The sequence below is a fragment of the Erinaceus europaeus genome, chromosome 4 (assembly GCF_950295315.1).
Source record: "Erinaceus europaeus chromosome 4, mEriEur2.1, whole genome shotgun sequence".
NCBI classification, from domain to species: Eukaryota; Metazoa; Chordata; class Mammalia; order Eulipotyphla; family Erinaceidae; genus Erinaceus; species Erinaceus europaeus.
The window spans coordinates 20,359,483-20,375,690 of record NC_080165.1 but is presented as its reverse complement, the minus strand read 5'-3'; positions in this window follow the sequence as shown (position 1 = coordinate 20,375,690).

Below are 16,208 nucleotides of genomic sequence, written 5' to 3'. Positions count from 1 at the left end.
TATAGCCCCAGGAAAGGAATTGCAGGATCATAGGGTAGGTCCATTTCTAGCCTTCTGAGAGTTCTCCAGACTGTTCTCCACAGAGGATGGACCAATTTACATTCCCACCAGCAGTGCAGGAGGGTTCATTTGACCCCACAACCTCTCCAGCATTTGCTGCTGCTATCTTTTCTGATGTATGAAGTGGTATCTCATTTTTGTCTTTATTTGCATTTCTCTGATAATCAAAGACTTGGAGCATTTTTTCATGTGTTTCTTGGCCTTTTGTATCTCTTCTGTGGTCAATATTCTGTCTATGTCCTCTCCCCATTTTTGGATGGGGTTGTTTGTTTTCTTGTTGTTGAGTTTGGCAAGCTCTTCATATATTTTGATTATTAAACTCTGTCTGATGTATGGCTTGCAAAGATCTTTTCCCATTCTGGAGGAGTCTCTTGGTTTGGGTAATGGTTTCTTTTACTGTGCAGAAGCTTTTTAATTTGATGTAGTCCCATAGGTTTATGCTTGCCTTAAGTCTTCTTTGTAACTGGATTCGTTTCACTGAAGATGTCTTTGAAATTTATGTGGAAAAGAGTTCTGTCAATATGTTCCACTAAGTATCTGATAGTATCTGGTTTAACATTCAAGTCCTTGATACACTTGGAATTTGCTTTTGTGTTTGGTGAAATATAGTGGTTCAGTTTCATTCTTCTGCATGTTTCAACCCATTTTTTTTTTTCCAACACCATTTGTTGAAGAGACTCTGCTTTCCCCACTTAATAGTCTGGGCCCCTTTGTCAAAGATTAGATGTCAATAGGTGTGGGGGCTCACTTCTGGGCTCTCAATTCTATTCCACTGGTCAGTGTGGGAAATAGACACTCTTATAGGAGGATATTCACAAGTACTCTTTGGATAACTACCCAGTGATGGGATTTCTCGGTCCAAAAGCTTGCAAAATTTTATCGTGGATAGAAATTATCAACTTCCCCTCTTGAGAGGAATATTTACGCTTCTTCTCACTACCATCACTAGCTAAGATCATACACAGACATTTCTGGGGCCATAAGATAGTACATCCTGTAGAGTGTACATTTTACCATCCACAAGGGCCCAGGTTCAAGCCCCTAGCCACCACATTATAGCATCATGCAAAAAAGAAGCTCCATGAATGGTGGAGAAATCCTGTGGTGTCTCATCTCTCTATCTCTTACTTTCTATTTGGAAAAAAAAAAAAAGGTAAATAGCCAACCAGGGATGGTGGAATCACTTAGGCACGGTACCCAACTCCAGGGTAACCCTGGTGGGAAAAAAGAAAGAAAGATGGAAAGAAAAAAGGGAGGGAGAAAGAAAGGGAGAAAAAGAGAGAGAGAGAGAGAAAGAGAAAGAGAAAGAGAAAGGATGGCAGGAAGGAAGGAAAGATGGATGGATGGAAGGAAGAAGGAAGGGATGGGTAAAGAAATGTCATTGGTGGGGTTGTATTGTTATAGGGAAAACTGAGAAATGTTCTGCATGTACAAACTGTTGTATTTACTGTCAATGTAAAACATTAATTCCCCAATAAAGAAATTTAAAAAAAGACAGAGTTTTTGATTTTGACTTGTTCTTTGCTTCCTTGCTGATCGTGAGCACACAGTACACGGTAATGATCCACCTGTGTTTCTTCGACCCTCCTGATGATGCCCAAAGGCCCCTTGTACTATTGGATTGTTTTCTCATTGGTCATCAGCTCTGAGCTCTTTGTAAATCAGCAACAACCAACCCTTTCCACACTGTGTGTGCTGCGAATATGCTTCTGTCCATTTTGTCCTCTGCTTTTGACTCTATCGATGGTTTTGTGTTTTTTTTTTTTGCCCTGCAGAACTTGTACGTACTCATGTGGCCTCATTACCAGTTGGTTCCTCTGTGGTTTCTGGGAGGTCTCTGAGCATTGGAACCACCCCCAGTTTGTCAGCATGATGTAAGGACTGCCCTGGGTTGCTGGCTGGCTGGCTGGATGACTGGCATCATCCCTGTGCCACGCCCACACGGAGACGTCCCCCCCCACACACTCCTCCCCCCCCCCCCCCCAGCAGATTCAGCGAGCTCTAGGCCCCTTGGCCTGCTTCAGAGGGAGGGCTGCCTCCTCTTTCACGGCCAGCTCGGGGTGCCCTGGCCCTGAGGCTCTCCTGACGCCCAGCTCCTTTTAAGGAGCTATGCATCTTATAAGTCCCTAATCCTCCAACTAAATTTACCAGCTCTCACTTGCAGCCAAGACTTCAGCTAAATTAAACTTTGGAGTCTTGAACATGGTGTATCAGATGCTCCCCCGGTGGGGAGTGGTGGTAGCCACCACACCCTGCCTGTCTTGAGGGCCAGGGGTCAAGTTCTCCCATTCCCTCCTGGCATCTTGCTCCATGCAGAAGCACCATTGTCCTGCTCCCCAGGCATGATATTGAGTTACGTCCACCACCTCTGGGATTCCCCCCATTCATTCAACAAACATCTCCTTACCAGTGTGTGGGGGAGAGGGGCAGAAAGCAGTAGAAAAATAAGCAGAGAAATGTCTAGAAGAAAGTAAAGTGGAGGTGTGGAGATAGAGGGGAGCACTGGACACAACTTGATGGTCAGGAAGCCTCTTGCAGGAACCCCATGAGGAAGGGCTGCCTAGCAGAAGGGGTTCCAGGCAGAGGGGCAAGCTAGGGCCAGAGCACATGCATCCTGGGGCTAGCTGGAGGATGGCAGGTGAGAGGTGAGGCCCAGGATCCCCCAAAGCCTTGTGGGTGTGCACAGTGGAAGTCCCCAGGTTGAACACCAGGAATAAGCGGTTACATTTCCATTTGTGCTGGGCTTATTTGGCACCCTGCCCCCTCCATGGGGAAAGGCAGGCCTGGATTCCAGCTCCAGCTCCATAGTGAGATGCCGGCCAGCACTAAGGCAGCGTCACCAACGCCTTTCCCATCCCCACCATCACCACTACACCACTACACTTTACAGCTTGGAGATGTGCCTCAGGCCCTCCCTACTCTGGGCATACAGTCACAGGTATTAGGGGCCAACCCCACACCCTTTCACCTGGGAAGAGAAAACTCCACCAATTCACCTGGAGACTCAGACCACAACTGCTCACTCAGCCTGACCTCTGAGCAGGAAGCAGGGTAGGAGAGGGTGACCATCCTGTGTGGATGCCACGGACTGGGGCTGGACCTCAGTGTCTGGGTGCCCAAGCTGAGTTGGCCTGATGGGCAGGTAGTAGTGAAGCTCCCTAGAGGAGTAACTAGGAAGAACTCTTCACACTTGGTGAATCCAAAGTGCTGGGAGAATGCACCCACTCACTGCTCCCTCTCTAGTCAACTGAGTACCACCAAAGTGAAACAGGAAGCTGGGAGCCAGGCTGGGAGCAAGCCAATCACAGCTTACTGACTCAACAACAGTAATACATGCAGAGAGAGAGAGAGAGAGAGACCTCACCATTCATTTCTGCAGAGGGTAGGGCCCCAAATACCACACCATGATTCCATTGTGAAGATCCAAATCCCATTATTATTTTCCACCTGCACAAATTCTGCACACATATAAGTTTCACTCAGTTTGGCTTTCACTGAGCTTACAGAGCAATACACATCACTGAAAAACACCTCTTGGGGGCTGGGTAATGGCACATCTGGTAAAGTGCTCATGGTAAAAAGAGCAAAGACCAGTGCAAGGATCCGGGTTCGAGTCTCCTCCCCACCTGATCAGTGAAGCAGATCTGCAGGTCTCTCTTTCAATATCTCTCTCTCTTTCAATCTCTCTCTCTCTCTCTCTCGATCTCCCCCTCCTCTTTCAATGTTTCTCTGTCCCTATCCAATAAAATGGAAAAAATGGCTACCAGGAACTGTGGATTGGTAGTACTGAGCCCTAGCAATAATACTGGAAGCAAAACAAGCAAACAAAAAACAAAAACAACAAAAATCTCTGTATCATTTAAGGTGTGCCAGTGAAGTGGAGGCAGGAACTTTACACTGATTAGAGAGGATACTAACTGGGGGGGGGGGGGTTGTATGTAAATCACCAAGCCGCTATGCAGGAACTTTACATTGATTAGAGAGGATATTGACTGGGGTGGGGGGGGGGTTGTATGTAAATCACTAAGCCGTTATGCATCAGGTGCCCCTACTGAGGCATCTGCGGATGCCATATGAACAAATGCAACCTGACAGTCAATTGAGAAATAAGTGCAACCACTGCCTCTTTGCCCATGTTTCTCAATACCTCAGATGTGGCTCCCTTCAAACCAAAGGCAGCTTTGCAAAGAGGAAAGCGAGCTCTCTGACACTCGCACCACGAGTTCACTCTTTTCAGTGCCCGGGATAATGCCAACATGGGAGAAACTTGCGAGGCGCTGAAGTGATGGCTCAGCATGGCTGGGGCCTCTTGAATATAATCAAAGGAAGAAGCTGGAAGTTTAAAAAACATCCCCTGACAAAGAAGCCTGTTGTGAAGAGGAACCTGCTGTCGGTCTGAGCAGATTCATTTCCTCCTGGCATGAAATATTCTTTCTGATCGTAGAAAAATCTGCTCAGGAGTGACTCGGGCCAGCCACAGAACTATTACAAGGGAGCTGTAAGTGACAGATAATAACTTGAATTGGGACAAAGAGAGAGAGAGATAATGATGGTCTCCAGATTCCACTTTGCCCTTCCCTGTCATCCTTCTAAAGTTAAATCTCCAACCTCTCACCTCAGCCCCGCCAGGGAACATTAAGTCTCTTACAGTCTAGTATGAATTTGACTATTTATGGCCAGGTGGGCAAGCAGCCAGATGACCCTAGAGAGGAAAGAGACACAAGGACAAACTGAAGACACGGTCTAGCTCCAGGGCCTCGTCTTTTGCAATCAGCAATAGGATTTTCCAGATGTGTCACATGAAGCCTGAATTGCATGACAATCTTTTAGCAGAAAATATTCCACAATATTTAGGAAAAGAGCATTGTGCAAAGGCCTCTTCTTGTTCCCCCGAAGCAAAGACTATCAATAAAGACTTGCATTTACCTTTTATTTCTTTTGTTGTATAGCCTTGGAATTCACTGGGTGGCAATATAGTCACAAAACTACTGAAATGAAACCTTTTTTTTTTTTACCTCATTTTCAGCTAAGGATCCAAGACCTGCCCACTCTTGTCAGACATCACAGTGAGAATCTAGATTGATGTGCTTTATTTTTTCCTCTTTTTTTATTTGTTTATTTTGCCACCATATTTATTGCTGGTGGTCGGTGCCAGTATGACAAATCCACTGCTCCTGGCGACCATGAGAATGTTTTTAAGTGTTTATTTATTTCTTTTTGTTGCCCTTGTTTTTATTGTAGTATGCCGGGCTAGCTTGTAGGTGCCTCTTCCCGGGCGCGTACTCTCTGGGTTGGAGAGAACTTGACCAGAGCCAACCTGGGCTGCTACTCACTCAGCAACTAGGGAGAGATGACTCGAACTCGTGGTGGAGTGGCAATGCAATGTCTTTATTGATCAGAGAGCAACACTTTTAACAATGGTAGAGAATGTTCCATCCTCCGATGGGAAGTTGGACAACATACTTTGTGCTATGCCTGAGGAAGACTTCTTTCAACTTTGAACATGGCAGACTATATAAGCAATCTTCCTTAAGATCTTTTAAACTCTTTGTCTACCAAAGTATGTCTATAAAGAACAATTTTAAATCATTTGAAGGTCTTAAAAAAAGTCTTACCCCTCTCCAGTTCGGTATGAATCCTGAAGCCATATTTGATTGGCAGCCCTCACAAGCCCTTGAGTTTTACTTTAGCCCTAAGATTATTTCTTTCTTCAAAAGTATAGAGACTCTCCTGGATAATTTTGCCTCCCCCCTCCCCAAATTATACTTGAAAATTGAACAATTCCTTACTTAATGTGTTGCTTTTCTTGAACTATCTTATTATAACTCACAAGCATAAGTCAATGGTTTCTACATTCCAACCTTCTATATTTTGCCTGAAAATCTCTCCTGAGAAGACCCTCATATATTCAAGAGGTACAAATGCAGTCATCTATACTGTTAGAGGTAATGATGTCCTTAAAAGTTCTGCTGCTACACAAAGTCCACCAGCCCCTTTTGCAGGCTCCAGGAGCTATGCTAGCCCAGCTCTGGGGGCCTCCAGACACAGTCTCATCCCTGCTCTTCTGATTCCATCTGTCACCCACTCCCATTCCTACATCTTCAGGTTTTGCTGCAGAATTACCCATACCTAGGTACCAATTCCATGTACGTTTTCGCTGTTATGATTAGTGACTTAATACAACAATGTATCCTGTGTTGTGATTCTGTAACCAACTTGGCTTAGCAGTGCAGCACTTCTGCTCCACACTGTGATACGGTGTGATTTGGGGTCACTCATGTGGCTTCGTTTGTCTGAAAACTAGAGTGAAAGAAATGGGGGCACACCCCATAGAACCTTGCTCTCAACATGAATCAACAATGGTAGAGAATGTTCCATCCTCCAATGGGAGGCTGGACAACATACTCTGTGCTACACCTGAGGAAGATGGGTCCTGAAATTGAGGCAGCTTGGAATGTTCCTACTCATGACCACAGAATGTGAGCTCAGATCTATAGGGATGCAGAGGTCACATAGGCTCGTAAGCTAAATATGGGCCCCAATATTATTGACTGTAAACCCCAAATCAATGGGGTTTACAGTCAACAATATTGATACACCTTTCCCATATTTGGGAGCTACTCTCTTCCCTGATCCAGCTTTCTGGTCCTTTGTCCAGCCATGACATCATCTCCCCAGACAATAACTTGGATCCACCTGCATATCAGATTTCAGGCTCAGGGGGAAAAAAAAAACTAGTATAGCCACAGGCCCTTTGGAATATAACTAAAATTTGCCTATTAGCTATCTATAAAATGGAGACCCCCCCCCCAACTCTTCGTCTACACTACTACAGCCTTTAGGTTCATGATTAGTCAACAATTTGTTTGGCTTTGTATGTTAACTCTCTTTTCAGCCACCAGGTTCCAGAGGCTAGCATGATGCCAACCAGACTTCCCTGGACAGACAACCCCACCAATGTGTCCTGGAGCTCTACTTCCCCAGAGCCCCTCCCCACTAGGGAAAGAGAAAGACAGACCTTCCAACGCCCATGTTCAGTGGGGAAGCAGTTACAGAAGCCAGACCATCCACCTTCTGCATCCCACAATGACTTTGAGTCCATACTCCCAGAGGGTTAAAGAATAAGAAAGCTATCAGGGGAAGGGATAGGATATGGAGTTCTGGTGGTGGGAATTGTGTGGAGTTGTACCCCTCCTATCCTATGGTTCTGTCAGTGTTTCCTTTTTATAAATAAAGCTAAAAAATAAAAATAAAGAAATTGGGGCACAGACTAAGAGGTTCTCTCTTCCTCCGGTTTCATATAACACAGTAGTCTGGGCTGAGCACCTGTACATGGCAGCGGGGTCTCAAATGAGCAAAAGTGTTGGAAGCTCTAGGCTCCAGGACTGGCCTAATCTGCTCTGCTTTTTCAAGTGGACAAAGGAAGCCATAAGGTCCTCTCCAACCACTAGAGAAGCAAAGGGGCAAAAGCCTGGCCCTGGCAGAGGTTGACCACACTCCCCACCCCCACCATTGTGAGTGGTCATCTGTGCAGATTAATCCACGTGAGACATCCGAGAAGCTCCAAGCAGACCAATGGGAAAGGTCGAACCAAGTGTTCTGGATATTTATGACTCTGTGGATTGTGTCAGGTGTGCTGAAGGGACCAGAGACAGCAGATTATAGGAGTCTGAGAAATAACTGTATTCCCAGCCACAGAAAACCTAATGCTGCCTGGGGAATCCGCCTGTCATCCACCTGTCTGTCTATCTATTTACTTATATAACCACCAATCATCTGTTTCTCAGCTGACATGAGATAGAAAGAGACAGAAACAGAGACAAAAGCACTTTTCCAATACCTTTCAGTTCTACTTGTTTTGCCTTTGTTTATCTCATGTCGTGCTGGGTAGAACCCAGGGTTCAGAAAGCCAAGGCTGGGGGCAAGTGGCCCTAATTGCAGGGCTAAGTGAATGTGTCTGTGCTGACTCCTATGCTGTGACTCAGACAGGAGGCTGCTGGAGAGGACAGGTGTGGCCATTTGACAGACAGTGACTCTGAGCACAGGTGGCCAGAACATATCTCTGAGTTCCTAGGGTCTCGTTCCAAATAATGAGTGGGGCAGGAAGAGAGAGGGAGGAATCAGCTCTGATTTTTTATTCACACTGCTGATCTTTAAAATATGTATTTATTTATTTTGTCAAAGAGATATTAGAGCCTGCTTAATCTGGGGATTGAACTCAGGGCCCCAGGTACGCAAGCACTACACCTACCCACTGTACCACCTCCTCTCATAGTTAACATTTCTTTATTGCTTATGGATCTAAGACTTTCAATTCACTATCATTCAGGAACCAGATCTTCTTTCTCCAGTCTCCTCAATCTGGAGCTTGGGGTCCCCCAGTCCACCCTTTGCTTCAAGGTCATTCAGCTGTGAAATTATCCTAGCTTTATGGGAGCCTTGTTGTGGAGCACCTGGTTAAGCGCATATATTACAATATTCAAAGACACCAGTTCAAGCCCCTGGTCCCCACCTGCAGGAGGGGAAGCTTCATGAGTGGTGAAATAGTGCTGCGGACATCTCTCTTCCTCTCTAACTCTCCCTTCCCTCTTGATTTCTCCCAGTCTCTAGTCAATAAATAAATAATTTTAAAAGTTTATCCTGGTCATGTTCCTAACTGCCCCTCTACCTCCCACCCCAGAATGGAAAAATCTGAGTTCAGATGTGATCTCACTTCCTTCCTCAGGTCTGCTCTGCATCCCACCCCTCAATCTGCAAGACTCAGCACCAGCCACACCCCAATAAGACTCAATGCCCAGAAATCTCTTGCTCCATCTGAAAATCACTCTAAGAACCTGAGTGGGTGAGTATAAGGGAGAGTAGTGGCCTTTATTTGTTGCTCCTGATGGTGGTAGTTTTTAAATTAAAAAAAAGAAAAACCTCTCCTAAAATGCTTGTTACAGCAGCCTAAACCATCAACAGATTCTGAATGTATCTGATATGATTTTTAAGGAATAAAAACATATGGGTGGAAGTTGGGAGTCCTTGAAAGCTCGCTTGCTGAGGAGTCTGTGATGAAAACAGCAGAGAGCTGCATATATTTATATTTCTGCTGCATGACTTTATTCTCCAAAATAGCCTGCCTGGCATACAAGTGGGGACTCGGGGTGCAGTGTGCCAGCTCTCTGTAGTCAGAGTGCTGCCTAAGGTCTCTCTCTGCATGGGGGGTGCTTCAGTGTGTGGGGTTTCACCCTAAAAAGAAGTACCCTGAGGCATCTCAGTTTACAAAAGTGGAAACAGGGGCTCAGATAAGGCAAGGTCTGGCCATACCACACAACTAAAGCAGACAATTCAACCAAAATTCCCTCCCCCATTGGTTCACCACACTGGCTTTCCCCCAGTAGTCACTCACTCCTGGGCCTCATCCCTGGGGCTGCCCCAGCTCCTCCACCCCCCACCCCCACCCCTTCATAGGCACCAGGCTGCCCAGAGCTCAGGCACTCTGCCCTTTCAATCCCTTAGATAGTCAGGGCAATAGTTTGAAAGTCTTCAGAAAGGACCAGACCTGTAGAGAAATCAAAAGCAGTGAGGATGATAATGAATATATTGATGGCAGCAAGAAGGAAGAAGAAGAGATCATAAGAACCCCTCAAAAGCTGTGACAAAGCTGTGACAAAGCATAGGCACAGCTCTAGACAAAACAAAACAAAACAAAAAAAACACCCTTTTTCTCAGATGTGACAGTCATAGTCTTCAGTTCAGGGTCAAGTGGGTCATCCCAAGGTCACACAGACAGAAAGCTGGTCTTGTGGCACTCGAATCACAGTTTCATTTCCACTTATTTCATTTATTTTTTTTTATATTTTTCCAGCAGGGTTATCAATACACAATTCTACCACTCCTTCTGACTTTTTTTTTTCAAGATAAAGAATAAAAGAGAGAGAGGAGAAGAGAGATACTATAGCACTGCTCCGCTGATCCTGAAGCTTCCCTGTGTGTGATCCTCCCATGTGGTATGGGGGACTCAAACCTGGACTCTCATGCATGGTAAAGTGTGCACTCTGCCAGGTGAGCTATCTCCCAGCCATTGCTCCCTACTTATAAAGGGTCCCCTACTTATAAAGGGTCCGTGTCCAGCAGAGAAGCAAATACAGAAGCCAGACCTTCCACCTTCTGCAATCCATAAAGATCTTTGGTCCATACTCCCAGAGGGATAAAGTACAGGGAAACTTCCAATGGAGAGGATGGGACATGGAACTTTGGTGGTGGGAACTATATGGAATTATACCCCGGTTATATTGTAATCTTGTTAATCATTATGAAATCACTAATAAAATTTTTAAAAGGGGAAATATATTTTGAAGATTATAGAGACAAAAATGTTATTCCTCAAAATAAATAAGTAAATAAATAAAAATAAAGAGTCCCTGGATTCAGTGACCCTGAGCACTGCTCCCTGGTGAGCAGACAAGTCCATGGATGCTTGCTATATGACACCAGACAGAGCAAACACAGGGAACAATGTAGTACCAGGGGCAGCAATCTGGGAGGGCTTCTGAGCAGTGGTGATCTCTGAGCTAAGTCAGGAGGGGTGAATGGGTATGAACAGAAAGGAAGCTCCCTGTCACTTACAGCCATGCCTACAAACTATGTCCTAGTGACCCATTACCCCTCAGAGCAAACTAAAGATAATAGCTCTTCTGAGTGTGACCCATATCTCACCTATGCATAAATTATGTGATATACAATATGAGATCACACAAACCCTAGACTGTATAATTTCATATGTTGTTTTGTAGCTGTAAAAATATCATTTGATACTTAATTTTTGTCTTTTTAATATTTATTTTGCTTGTTTCATGAGAGTATGAAGCCAGAGCACATCTCTGGTCCATGCAGCACTAGGGATCGGACCAGGAACTTGTGCTGAACTGAACTTAACCATGTCCTCAGTCACCAGCATCTGGCACTTTGTCATAACAGACTGGTGGAACAAAATGATTTAATTGAGGTGAAATTTACAAAAGAGAAAAATAACCAGTTTCAGTGTGAATAGTTCAACAGAGTTGAATCCCTCTGTAAGAACCACCACTTCTATCTAGTTCCAAAGTACCTTTATTAGCCTGTAATAAAAACTTTCACCCAGTAGATAGTTACTCCTTGTTCTTGCCCCTCCATGGTCCCTGGAAAGCACCCACCTGCTTCTGACCTCCATGAATTTTCCTCTCCTGGACAATTCATTTAAATGAAATCACACAGGTCTGGTGAAACAGTTCATTTGGATTGTGCTTTGCTTTGCCATGCATGTGACCCAGATTCAAGTCCAGCCTTCATTGCACTGAAGGAAGCTTTGCTACCACCCACATTTCTGTTTCTAGCAAAGAGAAGGAGGGGGGAGGAAGAGAAGGAGGAAGAGAAGAAAATCTAGCAATATCCGACCTTTTTAAAAATTTTTTTAATTTATTTTTAAAAAAGGAGACATTAACAAAACCCTAGGATAAGAGGGGTACAACTCCACACAATTCCCACCACCAGATCTCTATATCCCATCCCCTCCCCTGATAGCTTTCCTATTCTTTATCGCTCTGGGAGTATGGACCCAAGGTCATGGTGGGATGCAGAAGGTGCGACCTTTTGTGCCTGGCTTCTTCGCTGAGCATCACATCAATATTTTCAAGGTTTCGTTTGCTGTTGTAAAGCCTTCCTAGTTAAAGAGGAGAAAAGAGACTTGGGTGGTGCTCTGAATGATGCAGGCACCTGCCCATGCCTGGGGTTTTACCCCTTGCCTATGCCCATCATGGCCAACTCCTCTCCTCTTTCAGAACCTGAAAGGTCACCCACAAGCCTGGACATGAGTCTGGCTCTGCCACTTCCTTTCACACACTGTGTCCCACTGAACCCCGGGCTTCCCTTCTGTAAAATGAGGTTGACACAACAATGTGAATACATTTAACACTACTGAACAGTATGCACTTGGGGGGCTCAGACAGTAGATTAATTTAGATACTTCTGCAGTTACAAGACAGAAAAATGGCCTTTTGCCTCTTTGCCTTCAAGAAAGCAAGGTGCATTAACAGCTACTCTACTGGGGACATCGGAGATAATTTGGCTAGGGTTCCCATATTTGACACAGCTGCTCAAACAGACACAGTATAATTTGGTTTTTTGTTTGTCTTGTTTTGCTTTATTTTGTTTGTTTTCCCTTTTGGTAGAGGGTGAAAAAGAGAGAGACAGACAGACAGGCAGACTGACAGAGATCAAAACAGCTTGAACCAGGGCTTGAACCCACACCCATAGGCATATACATACAGAAGCATGCCATCCAAGCACACAGGTGAAAACATGCACACACAGAATGCAATGTAAGGACCAGGTGGTGGCCCACCTGGTTAAGCACACACATTACAGTGCACAAGGTCCCAGGTTCAAGCTTCTGGTCCCACCTACAGGGAGAAAGTTTCACAAGAAGTGAAGCAGGGCTGCAGCTGTCTCTTTGTCTCTCTCCCTCTCTATTTCGCTCTCCCCTCTCAGTTTCTCTCTATCTCTATCCAATAAATAAAGATTTAAAAAGGGGAGAATAGGGAGTCGGGTGGCAGTGCAGCGGATTAAGCACTGCCGGTGGCGCAAAGCACAAGGACCAGCATAAGGATCCCTGTTCAAGTCCCCGGCTCCCCACCTGCAGGGGAGTCACTTCACAGGCGGTGAAGCAGGTCTGCAGGTGTCTATCTTTCTTTCCCCCTCTCTGTCATCCCCTCCTCTCTCCATTTCTCTCTGTCCTATCCAACAGAAACAACATCAGTAACAACAACAATAAAACAACAAGGACAACAAAAGGGAATAAATAAATAAATATGTTTAAAAAGGAGAAAGCACCACACACACACACACACACACACACACACACACACACACACACACACGTGCACACGTGCCTATAAACAGACACACAGCCAGGGCTCACACTGGCCCTTTCTGAAGATGGGGCTGTTGCAGAGATGAGGGAGGAGGGATGGATGTAGGGAAGCAGATGACAGCAGGACAAAGGCTGCTGTTTCATCCCCTCGAGAGCCTTATCCACCTGAGCCACATCCGGACATGATGCCTCCTGCTCCCCTGATGTCAGTGGGTACCCTGGGACCAAGAATGTTCTTGAAGACTCCACTCTCCAGCCTGCCTCTGCTCACTTGGGGCTCTCTGCTCCCCTTTCCTACCAGGGCTTCTACTTCCCATAGCCATGACTTTGGGGTGCTCTGCTCCTTTTGATTAACACAGTCTATGCAGGGACTGGGCTCCTCCCCTGGCCTTCCTGGCTCCACTTCTAGGTTATAGGATCCTACTGGAAGGTCGCAAAATCAGGTGACCTGATATGTACCATCCTCTCCACAGACAAGGCCCAGACTGCCCTGTGGGGCCCTCAGCGCCCCCGCCTTTCACATTTCCCAGACCCTCTTCTCCCAGTCATCTGTCGCTCCTGATTCCCTCCCAGAGGACTCTCAGTCCTTCTCTCAGAGACCTCCCTGCGCAAACAAAAGAACTAAAGGAAAGGATTAACTTTTTTTTTTTGCCTGCACTACAAATCCACTGCTCCTGGAGGACATCTTTTATTATATATTGTTAAATAAACACTGCTTCCTGCCTGACTGCCCCAGTGTGTCCCCTTCTAGTCTCTCTGCCTGAGAATCTGATAACACTTCCTGTTCCCACATTTCCACCCATTAACAGGCCCTTCTATTTAGTGCCAGTCAGGATGAAGCAGCACCCTGATTCTTTCACTGGTGGCTGGCTTTGTGTGCTTCTGCCCTGGTCTCCAGACAGGATACCCAGCTTCCTCTTGGCTGTTTTATAGATGGAGGAACCAGAGAGGTGAGGCTGCTGGCTCAAGGCTTCACAGCAGGTGGGAGGTAGAGGCAGGGTAGGGGGCCTGGACTGTCTACCTCTCCAGTGCCCTCTCCTTGGGTGCTTAAATACAGAAGAGCAGGACGCTCCAGATCAGGCACTCAGGAATGGACTGAGATTCCTTGGAGCTGATACACATCATGTCTCAGGGCTGACCTCATGAATATCATTAGATCCTGCAGTGCCCGCCCAGCCTGCCAGGGTCCTGGATGCAGGGGCTCTGTATCTTGTTTCTAACCACAGCAGGTGGAAATAGTGTGAACTAATAAAATCTTACAAGCGATGCTGACAGCTGAGCACTCGTCTCCTGGCAGAGGGGAGTGGACAGACTGCTGACCTGCACACACAGGCCTCCTTTCCCTCCACCAGCTGGGAGACCACGGCAGCTCAGGGAGAGCATTGAGCGTGGATGGATGCAGGCAGACCAGGTTCGGGTCTGACCAAACCTGCTGGGTAACCTCAGGCAGCTGACTTGACTTCTTTGACCCTCAGATTTTTTTTTTCATCTGTAGAAAAGAGGATAGTGGGAGGGACAGGTGATGGCACACTGGGTTAAGCGCACATAGTACAAAGTGCAAGGACCCACACAAGGATTGGAGTTCAAGCCCCCTACCTCCCCACCTGCAGGGGAAAAGCTTCACATGTAGTGAAGTCTGTAGCAAGTCTGTAGCAAGTCTGTAGGTGTCTCTCCTTCTCTCTCTATTTCTCCCCCTTCTCTCTCAATTTTCTCTGTGTCCTATCCAATAAGGAAGAAAAGATGCCTCCAGGAGCAGTGGATTTGTGCTGGCACAGAGCCCCAGCAATAACCCTGAAGGCAAAGGAGAGGGAGAGAGAGAGAGTGGTTTTCCCTTTAGTAGCACTAGTTGAAAGCCAGGCATGGTGTTGGGGCCCAGGAGACAGGAAACGCAAATCAAAGGAGAGGTTCAACATCATCCTAGGCATCACATACCCATGTAGAGGAGGATACTCTGCAGCTAGGGAGAGACTCCTATGACCACTGCTGCCCACTTTAAGCAAAGGTCTAAGAGGTGGGACCTCATGAGGGGCAGGCTGGAGGCTGGGCACCTCAGTCCATAAAGGCTACTTTGGGTTCCAGAGTGATCCCATCTCTAGAAGTTCAACACATACTGTCATCAAACTCATAAGACTCAGCACACAGACACCAGTGCTCCCATGGCCCCCCCCTGAAGACTCCCCAAAGTGACAAGCCCCTGGACTTTGGCCTCCCAGGGTCCTTTCTGTCCAGGCACAGTCACCCTCCACTGCAGTCCCAATGTGCTGACACCCTCCACACAGAAGGAGCTTCATAGACGAGGCCTGAGAGAGGCTGGCTCAGGGATGATGTGTCTGTCACACAGGCTCCTGTGCTAAAGAGGAATATATGTGGGCAGTATCTCAAATAGATGGGATAGTCAATGATATTTTTTTTTCTCATGTTTGGGAGCTAATCTCTGCCAGAATCCAGCTTTCTATCCCTATTCTAAACTCTGACACCATCTTCCCAGACATTATTGTAAGTCCACCTGTATCTTAGCTCTCAGGCTCAGGCAAAAGTTACTAAAGTCACGGGCCCCTAGGAACAGATCTAAAATAGATTTCCTAGCTTCTTACCACATGAAGACCCCTAATTTTCCTCTGTTCTATCCCTGTTTATTAAACAATTTGTCCCGCTTTATATCTTCCCACCGTTCTGCCACCAAGTTCCAGACGGTACTATAATGCCATCCTGACTTCCCTGGGCAGACTTCACCAGTCTGTCCCAAAGTCTCATCTCTGCAGAGCCCTACTCCACTGGGGAAAGAGAGAAACAGGCTGGGGATATGTAGACACCTGTCAACATCCATGTCCAGAGGAGAAGCAATTACAGAATCCAGACCTTCTGTCTTCTGCACCCCATAAAGAATTTTGGTCCATACTTCCAGAGAGATAAAGAATAGGAAAGCTTCCAATGGAGGGGAGGGGACACAAAACTCTGGTGGTGGGAACTGTCTAGAATTATACCCCTGTTATCTTACAATCTTGTTAATCATTATCAAATCACTAATTTAAAAAAGAAAAGAAAAGAAAATGAGCAAATCACAGCCAGTGAAAGCCAATTCTAGGACATCCTGGGGATCTGAGTTGAGGCTGAGGATGAGAGATAACTGGCATCATGTTTGCACTAAGACTGCTGTACAAATTTGTTGAATTCATTCATTCTCACCCTCAGGCTTTCCCTAGCACATCCCTTGGATGGTCCTCTCCAACCCTGCTGGCGCTCATGTGGAGTGGCT